This window comes from Ambystoma mexicanum, chromosome 10 (assembly GCF_040938575.1).
Source record: "Ambystoma mexicanum isolate Mex_15411 chromosome 10, UKY_AmexF1_1, whole genome shotgun sequence".
NCBI classification, from domain to species: Eukaryota; Metazoa; Chordata; class Amphibia; order Caudata; family Ambystomatidae; genus Ambystoma; species Ambystoma mexicanum.
The window spans coordinates 1,620,938,151-1,620,954,000 of record NC_090932.1 but is presented as its reverse complement, the minus strand read 5'-3'; the positions used below and the strand labels follow the sequence as shown (position 1 = coordinate 1,620,954,000).

At 44.8% G+C, this 15,850-nt stretch overlaps 1 protein-coding gene and 1 long non-coding RNA gene across 10 annotated transcripts in view; both read right to left on the bottom strand.

Moving 5' to 3' along the window:
• FBRSL1 (fibrosin like 1) overlaps window positions 1-15,850 on the bottom strand; it is a 1,377,451-nt gene that overhangs the window by 980,718 nt on the left and 380,883 nt on the right. The window lies entirely within an intron of this gene.
• Window positions 6,054-11,189, bottom strand: LOC138492675 (uncharacterized). The gene is made up of 2 exons (XR_011276249.1): window positions 11,057-11,189; window positions 6,054-6,702 (listed from the first exon to the last, which is right to left on the bottom strand). It is a non-coding gene; the product is annotated as an uncharacterized lncRNA (long non-coding RNA).

Genomic DNA, 15,850 nt, shown 5'->3' with positions numbered 1-15,850 from the left:
CTCTGGAACTCACTCCCTGCCACCCTTAGAGCTGAAACTTCCATCTCTGTCTTCCGCAACAACCTCAAGGCCACTCTCCTCAACTAGCAAGTGGAGGACTGCCTCCTCCACTTCTGCCATGTATATTGTAATATGACACAAATGTAATATAACTATATTGTAATGTAACCTGTATATATACTGCTAATGACTATGTAACTATATTGCAACCTGTATATACATTGCTAATGACCATGTAACTAAGTAACTAAGCTTTGTACTGTAACAAGTGCCACGATGTCCTCGGGCTGTTGTGCGCTATATAAATACGAATAAAACAAAACAAATATAGAAAGTGCAATGTGATGGTATGAAAGGTGGGTTCCGAGTCATTTCGTCGAACACCCCCCCCAAAAACGGGTTTTTTTGCAGCGTGAAGTTTGCCGAAAAAAATCGACATTGGGGTTCCACCCGTAATTTTATTATTATTTTTATTTACCTTCCCCCCAACCTTTATCTACCCTTTCCCAAACCCCCAAAATATTTTGATGGGAATTTTCAGCAAAACACTAGCGTCAAAACACCCGTCAGAAAAATGGATGTCGGCAAAAGGACGCGATACCGAAAGATGCAAACGAAAACAGTTAAGGAGGAGAAAGAGAAAAAGAGCTAGGAGAGAGACATGCTGGGACCCATTGACGAAGACTTATTGAGTAAAAAAAAGGTTAAACATACCGTGGATCCATGTGGTCACTACAACTCATCATTCTCCTTGCTAGATATAGACACACTATGCTGCTGGTGAATAAGAACATAAAAGGTGTGCACAGGGATTACACAAAACTAAGAGAAGGTCGTTTCTCGGTTCTACGGTAATGACGAAAATATTTCAAACAGCGTTGGTGAACTGCGGTCTCATTTCTGATCTTCCGCTGTAAACAGGAAACTGACAAAGGACTTCTATGAAACAGTTTATGGCGCCATCTTTAAAGATTAGTGACACAACGTGAAACCATGGGTAATGGGAGGACTGGTTTGCGGCTGGTGGACCTTTAAATTGCCCTGCCGACATGAAGAGAGCCACGTTTTTTGCTGGCCGAGGGAAGGGTACACCCACCCTCAGAAGTTAGGGAAGTTAGATCAGGTAGGGAGATGAAGAGGGTGTCAGGGAGAGTTTAGGTTGTTAACCATCATCTGGTTTTCCCTTGTAACAGGAGCGGAGTTACAGGGCGCTCCTAAATAAGGAGCTATTCCTCCGAATTGAGGATCGGCCAGGAATGGTGCAAAGCCACCAGGAGGTCAATACTCACTGGGAAGTAAGTAACTGCTTCGTCACCTGCACAACGACTCTAATAAAACGGCTTGCTTTTACTCCAGGCAAGGGGATAGTCAATTTTCATAAATTATTTCAGAAGGGTGTCTCGTAGGGGGTTCCCTTGCTATGGCTAAAAAGGGTGCGCTTTGCAGGTGGGGGTAATCACTGTGAGAAGTGGACCCAGTACTCCGATCGCTACCTGGCCACACTCAAGCGCAGTCTGACCTATAGGGCAATAGGCCAATGCCCGAACCAAAAACACAAAATGCTAGCGTGGGCCAGTTTTTTTGGCTCATTTGATAAGTGACTTCACCATCAAGTGTTGCGTTACTGGTTCCCAATGCTAGCGCTGAGAAGTCACTCGCTGTCACTGCACTTTATAAAAAAACGAACATAACATGGCCTAGAAGTCAACTGCTAGCATGGCCAGAAACCATAGGGCAGGGTTTGACTCCAAAGGCACACAGTGACGTAAACACCCTCCGACGGATTCTCGAAGCCTGAAGTTGGACAACCCTGCAAACACATGACCCAAAAATCATACAGAGGCGAAACAGCATCTAACACATAACCAAAGTCATACGGAAACATAACAAAAAAGGCACCAGAGTTAGAGTATACAGGCCCTTAATACACCAACTGCTCGTCCATCCATTCTATTTTCCAACTTGACATTCTGCTTTGGTGCCATCCCCGCGCTCCTGGTCCCGACCTCCCTACTCCTGCAATCTGCTCTTTATAGAATGGCCTATCGCTCCCGTTCCCTGCTTCTGTGATCGTCTTTTATAGGATGGCCACCTACCTTTAATTAGCCTTCCTCACCAGTGATCCCCCGACTAATATGATGGGCACCTCTCTCTACTTAGCCTTCCTCACCAGTGATCCCCTGACTAATATGATGGGCACCTCTCTTTACTTAGCCTTCCTCACCAGTGATCCTCTCATTCATATGATGGCCACCTTCTGAAAGCAGGTGCCCTCTGCCAGCGTAGGGGCCGCAGTGTCAGCAGGGCTTTGTGGCACCAGGAAGTCCGGTGAAAGATGGGCAGCTGGTGCAGTGATGAGGGCAGGTCTGCCTCTCACTGGGATGGCTTCGCCCCGACAGGTGGGTCTGATGGGTAGGTGGATGGAGAATGGGGTCGGAGGCATGGGGCAGAAGGTTTCGGACAAGAGAAGGTTGCCTCCTGGGATCACCCCAACATAGGGTATGGCGTGGAGGTCTGCAACAGCATAAGGGGACCGCACCACTGTACAGCACCATAAGGGGGCTGAGCTAGCGTTTCCACCTGTGACTGCCTGTCACAAGGGGGAACCCCTTTAAATATATGTCTATGATCTATGAAATGTACCTGTGATGATTATCCAGGCGGTAATTTGAGTGTTACGTTTATAATTAAATGTATTGGTTTTGCTTCATAATGTTAAAGGATTAAACATGGCCATATAGAATTCCAAAGGAAGGGGTCTGTGTATTTTCTCCAGTTTGACTGGCACTGCCTCCTGGCTGAGCCGACTTTACTTCACCTCTCCGACCAGTGATCCGCTGATTCATAGGATGGCCATCTGTCTTTACTTGGCCTCCCTACACCAGCGATCCTTTCTCACATAGAGCGGCCACAGCTATTTACTCAGCCTCCACACACCAGCAATCCTATGTCTCATAGAGCGGCCACAGTTATTTACTCAGCCTACCTACACCAGCGATCCTATGTCTCATAGAGCAGCCACAGTTATTTACTCAGCCTACCTACACCAGCGATCCTATGTCTCATAGAGCGGCCACAGTTATTTACTCAGCCTACCTACACCAGCGATCCTATGTCTCATAGAGCGGCCACAGTTATTTACTCAGCCTACCTACACCAGCGATCCTATGTCTCATAGAGCAGCCACAGTTATTTACTCAGCCTACCTACACCAGCGATCCTATGTCTCATAGAGCAGCCACAGTTATTTACTCAGCCTACCTACACCAGCGATCCTATGTCTCATAGAGCGGCCACAGTTATTTACTCAGCCTACCTACACCAGCGATCCTATGTCTCATAGAGCAGCCACAGTTATTTACTCAGCCTACCTACACCAGCGATCCTATGTCTCATAGAGCAGCCACAGTTATTTACTCAGCCTACCTACACCAGCGATCCTATGTCTCATAGAGCAGCCACAGTTATTTACTCAGCCTACCTACACCAGCGATCCTATGTCTCATAGAGCAGCCACAGTTATTTACTCAGCCTACCTACACCAGCGATCCTATGTTTCATAGAGCAGCCACAGTTATTTACTCAGCCTACCTACACCAGCGATCCTATGTCTCATAGAGCGGACACAGTTATTTACTCAGCCTCCCTACCCCAGCGATCCTTTCTCACATAGAGCAGCCACAGTTATTTACTCAGCCTCCCTACACCAGCGATCCTTTCCTACATAGAGCGGCCACAGCTATTTACTCAGCCTCCCCACACCAGCGATCCTTTCCTACATAAAGCGGCCACAGCTATTTACTCAGCCTCCCCACACCAGAGATCCTTTCTTACATGGAGCGGCCACAGCTATTTACTCAGCCTACCTACACCAGCGATCCTTTCTCACAAAGAGTGGCCACAGCTATTTACTCAGCCTCCCCACACCAGCGATCCTATGTCTCAGAGCGGCCACAGCGATTTACTCAGCCTCCCCACACCAGCGATCCTTTCTTACATGGAGCGGCCACAGCTATTTACTCAGCCTACCTACACCAGCGATCCTATGTCTCAGAGCGGCCACAGCTATTTACTCAGCCTCCCCACACCAGAGATCCTTTCTTACATGGAGCGGCCACAGCTATTTACTCAGCCTACCTACACCAGCGATCCTTTCTCACATAGAGCGGCCACAGCTATTTACTCAGCCTCCCCACACCAGCGATCCTATGTCTCAGAGCGGCCACAGCCATTTACTCAGCCTCCCCACACCAGAGATCCTTTCTTACATGGAGTGGCCACGGCCATTTACTCAGCCTCCCTACACCAGCGATCCTTTCTTACATGGAGCGGCCACAGCTATTTACTCAGCCTCCCTACACCAGAGATCCTATGTCTCAGAGCAGCCACAGTTATTTACTCAGCCTCCCTACACTAGTGATCCTTTCTTAGATAGAGCGGTCACAGTTATTTACTTAGCCGATGCCAATAATTTGTAGCCTATATATTTGTCGCTGGTGACATCGATTCTTGTTGCGAGGTCTTCCTCGCAGCTCCCCCCCCCCCACAAGTAGTGGCTCTTGTCCTCTCAATTCCTACAGACTCTCTCCATATGACTAACTGTACAGTGCTCCGAGGTCAGTGATCTATCACAGGGCAGGAAAAATAAATAATGAAAACATACAGGGACGCCATCTAACAAATTTCAATAAAAAAATACTCCGAAATCCGAGTGCAAGGGTGACCAGTGCGAGAAAGTGCAGTCACACAAACCCACATACACCACAAACAGGCGTGCGTAGAATCCTGCCCGTCATCAGTCACCTTGAAGTTGAAATTACTCACGAGGTTTATTTTAGAAATGAAGTGGTATACAAATAAACGGAAGGCCCGAGGCGTTTTTAGTAAGTGCCGGCTCAGCTCTGCCCCAACCCTACCAAAAAAATCTGGATTGGAAGTGGATTGCTACTGGATTTTCCCAAACATTTAAATCCTCTTTAAATCCTCTTTAACTCCAGAAACTCCCATTGTACTCAGTGGATTGCTTTTGGATTCCTTTTGGCTTCATGCACCCTGAAATATGTTAATTAGCAATCCTCAGTGGAAAACAATCCAAGCAATCCAATCCCCAAACAATCCACTAAAAATCCAAAAACAATCCAATCCCCAAACAATCCACTAAAAATCCAAAAACAATCCAATCCCCAAACAATCCACTAAAAATCCAAAAACAATCCAATCCCCAAACAATCCACTAAAAATCCAATCCCCAAACAATCCACTAAAAATCCAAAAACAATCCAATCCCCAAACAATCCACTACAAATCCAAAAACAATCCAATCCCCAAACAATCCACTAAAAATCCAAAAACAATCCAATCCCCAAACAATCCACTAAAAATCCAATCCCCAAACAATCCACTATAAATCCAAAAGCAATCCAATCCCCAAATAATCCACCCCCAAACTATAAAAATCCAAAAGCAATCCAATGCTCAATCCAGCAAAAATCCCAAAACAATGCAATCCCCAAACAATCCTATAAAAATCCAAAACCAGTGCCATCCCTAAATAAATCCAAAAGCAACAGATTACATCTGGCTTCCTTTTGGCTTAATGCACCCGAAATATGTTATTTATAAATCCTTCCTCGTAGAAATCCAAAAGCAATGCAATCCCCAAATAAACCTTTTGAAATTCAAAAGCAATTAATGTAGTCACCAAATAATACTTTACAAATAAAAAAAACAAAGCAATCCTCAAAATATCCTTTAACAATATAGGCATTGTTTCGGTTTATGAGCTGGACTTTTTTTTTTAGGAGTTTAACAAAAAATAATGTTTACTATAATCCTGAAAAGAAATGCTTAAAAACACATTTGGCTCACCTTGTTGAATTGGGCTTTAAAAGCGTCACTGTGACTTAATTACTACCCATTTCACAGTGTTGCATTTTGAATTGCTTTTATAACAATAGTGATGACTTATTAGGTCACAGTCATTTAGGTAAAATGGCCATGAAAGTCAAGACCATTTAATGGCATATTAACTATATTTAAAAAGAAGCAACACATTTTTTTTCTTCCCACTATATTTATTAAAAAGAAGCAGAGGTTCAATCGGACACTGTGTACATAGCACAAAAACACGACTGTAGCAATCCCAAAAACGGGTGCTTACAATTTAAAAATAAAGGGTGAGAGGGGACCCAGAACCAGTCAGGTGGGATCCAGCCCAGGGAGCAAAGGTGAGAGGGGACACAGAACCAGTCCAGGGGGGGGTCACACGAGTATACAGGCCCAGCCCAGGGAGAAAGCAAGTCGGTGGGGTCCAGACCAGGGAGCAAGGGTGAGGGGAACCAGAACAGTCCAGAAAGTCACACGAGTATCCAGGCCCAGTCCGGGGAGCAAGCGAGTCCGGTGGGGCCCAGCCACGGGAGAAAGTGAGTCCGGTGGGGTCCAGCCCAGGGAGCAAGTTTGAGAGGGGACACAGAACCAGTCCAGGGAGTCACACAATTATCCAGGCCCAGCCCAGAAAGCAAGTGAGTCAGGTGGGGTCCAGCCCAGGGAGCAAGGGAATGCCCAACTACACTGGTGTAGAAAAGACCAGGTCTGGCTCCTTCTTCATCCGGTAGTTCCCAATTTTATTTTGAAGGGCTTTTCTGTACTCGGATGCAGAGAGTATTGGAAAGCCCATTTCCCTGGCTTTAACATGGATAAATTCTGAAATGCAAAAAAAGATTTGTGTAAAAAGTTTTATAAGAGCAAGCAAAGTACAACTAGTCGCCGCTATAAACTTTATGAAACATAGCAACTAGGATGCAGGCTATGTGAGCAAAGCGGTTCATGATACGATCGTATATTTATATATCGTCTATACACAATGTGTTTCAAAGCGCTTCAAGGCAAGGGAGGGAACAAGGGAAAATACAATGACATTCTTACAGGCCATGAACAGTAAGGATGTGAAATTAACTATTGTACTCGGCCTGACGACAATTCAGATTGTGCTAAGACATAGATATGATATGGCATTTATAACGCGCCTATACACAAGTGTTTCAAGGCATGACGAGGCAAGGGAGGGGAAACTGAGGGAAGACAGACTACTAGGCCAGGTGACATTGAGATTGCGCAGGGGCAGGGGGAAGGGGAAAAGTGCATGGAGGGGGGGGAGAGGGAAGTGTGGAGCAGAGGAGAAACGGATAAATAGAAAATAAATAAATAATAAAGGCAACAAACAGTGGTAGTGCAGCCAACAAGTGGCAAGTGCTGGGATAAGACAGCAGACAGGGTGTGTCTGATAAATGCATAAAGATAAAGGGCGGGGGGGGGGCTGTATGGGTACAGATACAGACCCCAGTGCAAGGGGTGGCCCAGAGGCAGTGCGAGTGGGTGGCAGGGTGAGCAGGTACCAGGACTGGTCTAGATACCTCATCAGGTGTGACAGGGGAGAGGAAGGAGAGAAGAGGGGGGGCCCAAGAGATCAATTGTGAAGCAATGTGCGCACCAGCAAAATCAATCTCTAGTGTTCCATGTGAGAAAACAGTCAGGAAATGGATATCTACACACATGACACATACGCGCCAAACTCACTTCCCACCTAAGTTACCTTGGAATTTAGGAGGGATTGCAATGTGTATAATTTACAACGGCAACTGCCATTTCAATTGTATTCATTGCAATCCAGCACTTTGCATTTGAATAGTAATGGTTTGGAAAGATCCTTTGGTATATTTGGTCCCTGCGTTTATGTTAATCTCTTCTATTGTGGCATATTTGAGTTAAGGATGCTGTGTTTAAAATATTGCTTTACTCTAACACCTGATTAATATTATCATCAGATGTATATGTACATAATTTATTAACATTGGACTGATACAAGTCTGGGTTTGCCCTGAGCCCGAACCTGCGTTTGCAGATTATGCACAACTGTTTGAGAAAGTGCCCAACTCAATGAGCTATCTTATTAAATTGTCAATTGCCCCATCTAATTCATCAAGATGATGCATCCCTTGCATAAACTCTCTACCAAGAATGTTGTCCAGTGTTTTTTTCTGACTGTTGTGTTGTAGACTTATTTAAGAAACTCTTGGACAAACTTGGCATAGACAGTGAATATGTGCAGAAATGCTCTCTTTTTTTTTTTTTTTTTTTTTTTTTTAGGAACCATTGCGACAATGCGCATACTGCATTAAAACTAGGAATTGCATTTTGTCGTGTTTCCATGCTGATAGTTTTCTTTAAAAGATGATGCTAATATAATATTTAATTATATTGACTAGAGATGGTTTGGATTTTATGCTTGTAACACAACACAACATCTGCCACTGCTGTGTCCAACAGTGTGATTCCACTGCAGTAGAAGAGTTGCCTATAGCCAGCATAAATAATGGTATCTCTATTTTTTTGTAGAGTAATAAATACCGCCCAAAAACAAGCACTGGCAATGCCAATAGTTTGGGGTTTTGTGTAGGCTTGGAAAGGCAGTTGCCAGGCAGGCACTGCTTTAGTGGCATTAACTGGCTATCAGTGGTAGCAACTGCAAAATGGAGCGAGCATCTGTGCATATAACAGTAGTGCCTGGCAAATGCCTAATACTTATACACGAGCCAAAACTGTTGGCTTTGCCAATGCTTGTTTTCAACAGAACCACATATAGTGCTTATAAATTGAGTGGGTGGGGGCAGACCTGGTTAAGACATTTTTATTACACCAGTGGCCCGTTTATAGCTTCAATTAAGGGGATCCAAGGAGTGTGTGTTTGGGCAGAGGTGGGTGGAAATGTTCCTTGTGGCTTTAATTTTCACATCCTGAATGGTAAACTATAAGTCCCAGAATGCAAAATAATGTCAACCTGAAAAATCTCTTTAACCCCACTGTATTTTCAGCGATTTAAGACATGCAAGAAGTTGTGTAATAAACAAACGTAGATGTGCAGCTTCTTTGTCACAAACTTCCATTTGAGTTCTAATTGTCCTATTATGCACATGAAAGGCACTGCCACTGAAAAAGATACGTGTTTGCAACCTAAGCACCTCAATGACCTGCAAAGCGTGTGCGTGTGTGCCTAGGGAAACTGGCAGTGGGCACTATATAACTTGGTGACAGTTAGGTTCTATGGGACCTTCCATCACCTTTTCCCTTCTGGTATACAAAATATACAAAATAAATGTGTTTCCTTGCAAAGAGGTGCACCAAGCTTTTAACCTAAGAGGATTGGTTTTCCTTGTTTGGAGGTCTTGCCTTACAGGTTTAAGGATGTGTGGGTTAGGGAGGGGGTTAATTACAAAACGAGAAAGAGAGTCTTAGGGCCAACCAAACCTTCAATAAAAAGCTTTAAACTGCCTGAGAGAGTTGGGGTGATTTCTGTGCCATTTGTGACGATCCCTAACCGGGCCAAACTTTCTAACCCTGACCCACCCCTCCTTGTACTTCTCTACCCTATCCATCCTTTGTCACGCATTGCTGTCCCTTCCCTTCCCGTTCCCACTGTTGCTCGAGTATGCTTTACTATTCTCTATGCACCTACTCCACCCCTCTACACCATACCCCTCTCTAAACCATCCAATGTCACCTCATCCCACTTAACCACACAATCTGCCTCTCTCACCTTCTGTTCCACACTACCATGCCCACCCCACCTCACCCATATCTACCAATACCAATCGAAGCTCAGGGGTCACATAGATAGGCTTTTGGTTATCGGCCCACACAAGAAGTCTGATTGTGCATGCTGCAACGCTATGCGGCAGTAACCAATCAAGGTGGCTATTTCCGCAGCAGTGGGGCAGCATGTTTGGTAGAAGCATGCATGCACCACTGAAGAAAATGCACCACGTATTGTCCCTCGAGAACAGGCATTAGACTGGGGGCCGAGGACCTGGAAACCTCTCCTGCTGTCCAGGCACTATACAAAAGTTCAACAAGTGAATAGACTGAAACTTCGAGGGGTGCAGCGGGGCGTGGGTAAAGAGGCAGATCGTGTCTTCCTACGCAGTCATGCTGCAATTGTTAGCATTTCGGTGGTGTTCACTTCACAAGCTGCTAACACACCGGGCGATCGTAGGATTTCTTTGGCTGCTGTTGGCTATACCTTTCCCCCCACACACATAGTTCATTCTTTTATGTGAACGTGCTCTGTTCTGAAATGGTGTCCTCTCCCGTGAACCTGCTCGGTTTTTAAACAGTCTATTCTCTCTTGCCTGTACAGGGTCTGAACTCTGAAGCAAGTGTTCTGTGTTGTTTTTATCCCCTCTATTATTCTGTTGATTTTAGAGGCGGTTTATATCCTCTGCTTCATGTCTACCTGATTATGCAGCCTCTGTCCTGTTCTGCTATAAACACTCCCGTTATGAAAGAGGAAATATAAGGGTTTTCTGGAAAGTTTGCCCTAAAGTCACATACTAAAATTATCATTTACTCCAGTCTTGACGCCGAGTCCAGAAAATGCTAATATTGACTATAGGCTGGATGTGTGGCTCCTTTCTTGTTCGTTAGGCATGCAGAGCTGCTCACAAAACACAAATGCGTAAAATGGCGCACGAGTTATGACGGCTGCTTATTTTAAAAGATTGGAGCTGTGTTTGGAATCACTAGTATTTGTGTGTGCGCAGATATGGCACGAATGTGAATAAAACTGCATACTTAAAAACAAGCAATGCGGCAGGCGGAAAAGCCACCATCCATCGGCGTGGGAAGCAGTAAACCTTGTGGCTGTGGGTGTCTGTGTGCTTGCGAGGGCTGATGACTGAAAAGCTATTGCGGGCAATGCGTTTTGCATTTGCTGAATTTTCAGGCATGCGAAAAAGTAAATATCCACATGTACACAATTAGCAGTTGCTACAAACCAGGGCATTTTGAGGCGCCATTGATTTGAGATGAAAATCATATTCTCTGAGGCAAAAAAATGAAACAAATTGGACCATTGAAAGAAAGCTGGAAAAATAAAAAACAAAGCTGCATTTTTCACGAGTAATTGTAAAGAGACCTCTAGTCACACGCATCGATGTAAACTGAAACATGTGTGTCTGTGTTACCTAACGACGCGAACATAAATAAGCGCGTGGTCACTTACCTTTTGTGTGGTATTTATCTTGTTTTTCGAGCCCACCAGCACGGCCGCCGTATCTTCTTCCGCCGCCATTGCTACCCACGTTGCCAGGTCCAACAAAAAAAAAAGCTCAATGCCCCTCCAAAACAAGCCGAAAACAGGCCGCCTCCCATTGCAATGAGCAGAAAGTAACAGCGCTCACTCAAAACGAAGTGGTTAGGTCTCCAAAGTAAGAAATGCAACAGAATAGCATAACTATACATACACAGTGCTAAAATAAAAATATTTTACAATAAGCTGCTGCTCACACAAGCAAATTTAACTCCACTCTCCTCAGAAACACTTTTTTTAAAAACACCCTCTGTTATAAGCAGCACAGTTAAATGATATTCTCTATTTATTTATTTATTTAAATTATTTACTGTTCTTATATAGCGCCCAAAACCCTGAGGTGTCAAGGAGCTTTTACTTGCTGATTACAGAGCAAAAGTACATACAATGCTTAAGGTTACAGTATAAGTACATAAAGATTGGAAAATACATGGTGCCAGCCACATGTTGCATGGCAACCGGGAAGGGGGGGGGCATATAGACACACAGGCGACCAGGGAGAGGTGGGGAGCAAACGGACACACAGGCGACCAGGGAGGGGGGTGGGGAGCATACAGACACACTGGCGACCAAGGGGGGGGAGCATACGGACACACAGGCGACCAAGGTGGGGGTGGGGAGCATACAAACATACAAACAACAAATGGGGAGTGTTCTGAGGAGCATACGGACACACAGGCGACCAAGGGGGGTGGGGTGGGGAGCATATGGACACACAGGTGACCAGGGAGGGGGGTGGGGAGCATACAGACACACAGGCGACCAAGGGGGGGGAGCATACGGACACACAGGCGACCAAGGTGGGGTGAGGAGCATACAAACATACAAGCAACCAATGGGGAGTGTTGTGAGGAGCATACGGACACACAGGCGACCAAGGGGGGTGGGGTGGGGAGCATCTGGACACACAGGCAACCAAGGGGGGGTGGGGAGCGTACGGACACACAGGCGACCAAGGGGGGTTGAGGAGCATACGGATACATAGGCGACCAAGGGGGGAGGGGGGTTTGGGGAGCATACAGGCACACAGGCGACCAAGTGGTTGGGGAACATACAGACAGGCGACCAAGGGGGGGGGGGGGGAGCAGACGGACACACAGGCGACCAAGGGGGTGTGGGGAGCATATGGAAATACAGGCGACCAAGGGGGTTGGGGAGCATACGGACACACAGACGACCGTCATGGACAGGGGTAGACAGGGCCTTAGGAGTTGGCCTTGTTAGGAGGGCCGGCCAAGCCTGCCGGCCTTCCCATTGGGCCAGATGTAGACAGCCCCAGCCAATCCCATATACCCAGCAGCACCGTGCCCAGCATCCTGGTGCAGGCAGTGGAAACGACCATCTTAGAATGGCAAAAATCCATGGACATAAGGCAGGTAAAATGCAATGCGGCAACAAACAGAGCGTTATCAAAGCTCAACAGTGTTTAAACATTCTCTCTCGCTGATAAGATGTCTATGCAGGCACAATTATTGCAATATTCAACAAAGTCAATGTGCCGATGCGCGCCTCGTGTGGGAGCCCAGTGGTGAGGGGCTTACCTTTGCACGTGCATGCAGGCATAATAGTAGAGAGCAGGGGAAGAAGAAAGTTGCAGTCGCTCTGGCAGCCGCATGTGAATGAAGAAAAAAAGATGACTAAAAGTAGGTGACCTTATTATTACAAAATACATTTTGTTGTGTGTCTTGAAAGCACATTTGCAAACCATATGGAGATTAGGCTCAAATTACTTTTCCTTCTGGTAAATGTAGTTTTTCAGTGAAAATGGGGAGGAGGATGGGGTGGGGCAACTAAAATTGCACTTTCTTTTTAGTGTTACACATATTTCTATAAGGATATGTTTGTCAGCATGGTTTATCATGTGATTTGCACCTGTACCTCTTTTACTGCAATGGGCCTGTCAACTCCTGGAACTTGCTCTGGGTGGACGAGGTCTGGTATCTGTATGAGCAGTCTTCACAGCCTCCACCACACTTGGGTCAGGGTACAACACATGCCAAATACCTCCTGCAGAGGACAACCCGCCATTAATTTTCTGTGAATTGTTTAATTCATTTTTCCTTGTCTCCACTGGGGTCTTGATATCTCCCTTTCCAGTGCAGGGAACCACACAAGGGGACTTTCTGGGTTCATGTGTGGGTTTTTCAGTCCCGATGGTGGACAATTTGCTATCAGATAAGTGCAATACTGCATATGCCCGTTGTAATACAATGGGAGGAAAGTGTTCTTAAATGAAGGCTTTATTCCGGCAGGGTGAAGTTTGATTTTGTTCCACCACTAACAAAGAATAGCCACACCCACCCTTGTGTGGCAGTCTTATCCTTTTTTTGTGTTCCCCCATGCAAAAACATAAATCTCTCCCAGTGAATGCTATGCATACATGTCAATATGCCCCATTACGTTTTTAAAGTGCAAGTTTATTCCTGTTTTATTCCTTGCATCCTGGAGCTTGTATTCCCCCATTATAAATCCAGACTCTACGTCCCAGAAAGCAGAATGAAAATATCAGCACTGGACTAAGGTCTCTTGAACGGATGTTTGCATGTATATGGGTGCATAATGGAGATTGCAAAATTGTACACTTTTTTAGACTCTCCGATTTAATAAAAGCGGTGCCCACCACAGCCTCTCTGAAGCTTTGTTAAACTTAATGGAAACCAATTTACTATCAAAAATAATATGTAAACAAACATGTGTGTCTATAGCATGATTCAGAGATTTTTTTAAAATAATGATTTAATGAATGCTCCTGCCGTAGATCAAAGTTGTCACATACAACACACACAGCAAAAGTGTTTACCAATAATAATACAACACAGCATCACAAATCAGAAAAGTGGATCAGAGACCGGACTCAGTCGGGTCAGTATCGGCCATGTGCTAAAAACAAGCATTGGCAAAGCCACTGAAGCCACGTGTAAAACAAGCATTGGCAAAGCCACTAAAGTCACTGAAGACAATGGATAGAGTGCTATTCCTATGGCGGCAAATCCGTATACCCTGAAGATAAAGCTTAGCGACTGGGCATTATTTGATAAAGAAATAGTTAAGTGCAATGGAACTTTTAGTGCACAAATAAAAGTTCCAAAAGAAATAAACTGTGTGACATTTTTAACCACATTAAAATCCTAAATAACGGCAAACAATGTTTAAACTAGGTAAACATTCCAACATTTAAATGCAGTAAACATGTGTGCCTAGAGTTACTGGATTGTTTTTACTGAGAAACAAGTTGGAAAAAATCAAAAATAAATCTTCCAATGTAAGACCAAACAATCCTTGCTGTCAAAACAATACAAAATAAATGCGGTAAAAATGTGTAGTGTTGCTGGATTGTTTTTTATTGAGAAACAAATTGAAAATAATCCCAAAATAATCCTCACTTTAAAATCAAACAATCCTTGCTTGTCAAAAAATCCAAAATAAATCCAGTAAAAATGTGTGCCTGCCAATTAGTGTTAGTGGATTGTTTTAACTGAGAAACAAGTCAGTAAAAATCCAAAATAAATCCTGTAAAAATGCGTGCCTGCCAATTAGTGTTAGTGGATTGTTTTAACTGAGAAACAAGTCAGTAAAAATCCAAAATAAATCCTGTAAAAATGCGTGCCTGCCAGTTAGTGTTAGTGGATTGTTTCTACTGAGAAACAAGTCAGTAAAAATCCAAAATAAATCCTCCAACCCAAGACAAATAAATCCTTGCTTGGAAAAATCCCCAAAAAATCCAAAATAAATCCCAAAAAAATCTGCAGCTTGAAAACAAGCCAGAAGCAATCCAAAAACAATCCAAAAAGTGGATTTCTTTTTTACTAGGGAAAGGCTGCCCGAAGGTTCGCGAATCTCCGGAGTTCTGCAGGGAGAGTCCCGCCGCGTTCCCAGGGTGACCTCAGTTCACCCACGGCGCCCAGGTGGACCTCTGGGGTTCTTAAGCACCATCGAATCAAAATACACGGCAAATGAAATCAGAAGTGGGCAGGGTCGGACTGGAGCATAAACTCGACTCCTGCAGCATTGGAAAAGTGGCCCCCAGTCCCAAAAGGCACGTGGCAGAATGTCTGAGCAGTACACAGGGAGGGGGGCGCGGGGTCAGTTCATTGTGTTTTCACTACGGGCACATTTTAAACGTGCAGTTTTAAACGCAGTCGTTTGAGCTGAATTTATTTATTTTTAACGGGGCGCTCCATCCTTACCCCATCTAATTCACCCACACCGCCTCACCCTGCCACCCACCACCCCGCAATCCCCTATGCCAAGCACACCACACATTAAAAAAATAAAAAGAACGCAGTGAAAATGACCACGGTGAACATTGCACTTTTAAAATACCAACATGCCAATTGGCCGTGGTGAAAACACGACATACGCCAAGTATTTAAGATTGTTTTTTAGGAGTTGCAAATTGTGCTTTTTAAATAATGTGTACAGTAACAATGGTCAAAATTATTCAACATTGAAGTCAGTCACCAAACTGGCCCACTTCGGCCAAAAAGTCCCTTTTTACTGTTCGGGCATTGCCCTATAGGCCAGTCTGGGTCTGGGAGGGGGACCCCTGCTCTTTAAAATGTGTAAATCATTATGTCTGGGACCAGGAGAGGGATTGGCCCGCTGCCGGTAATGCCACCATCACGGTTCCATTTTAAATGAGCGCCAACGCGTGCCTTCCCCTCTCCCCCAACTCCCTGAATATGAGCAAGCACCAGAGCCCGACCC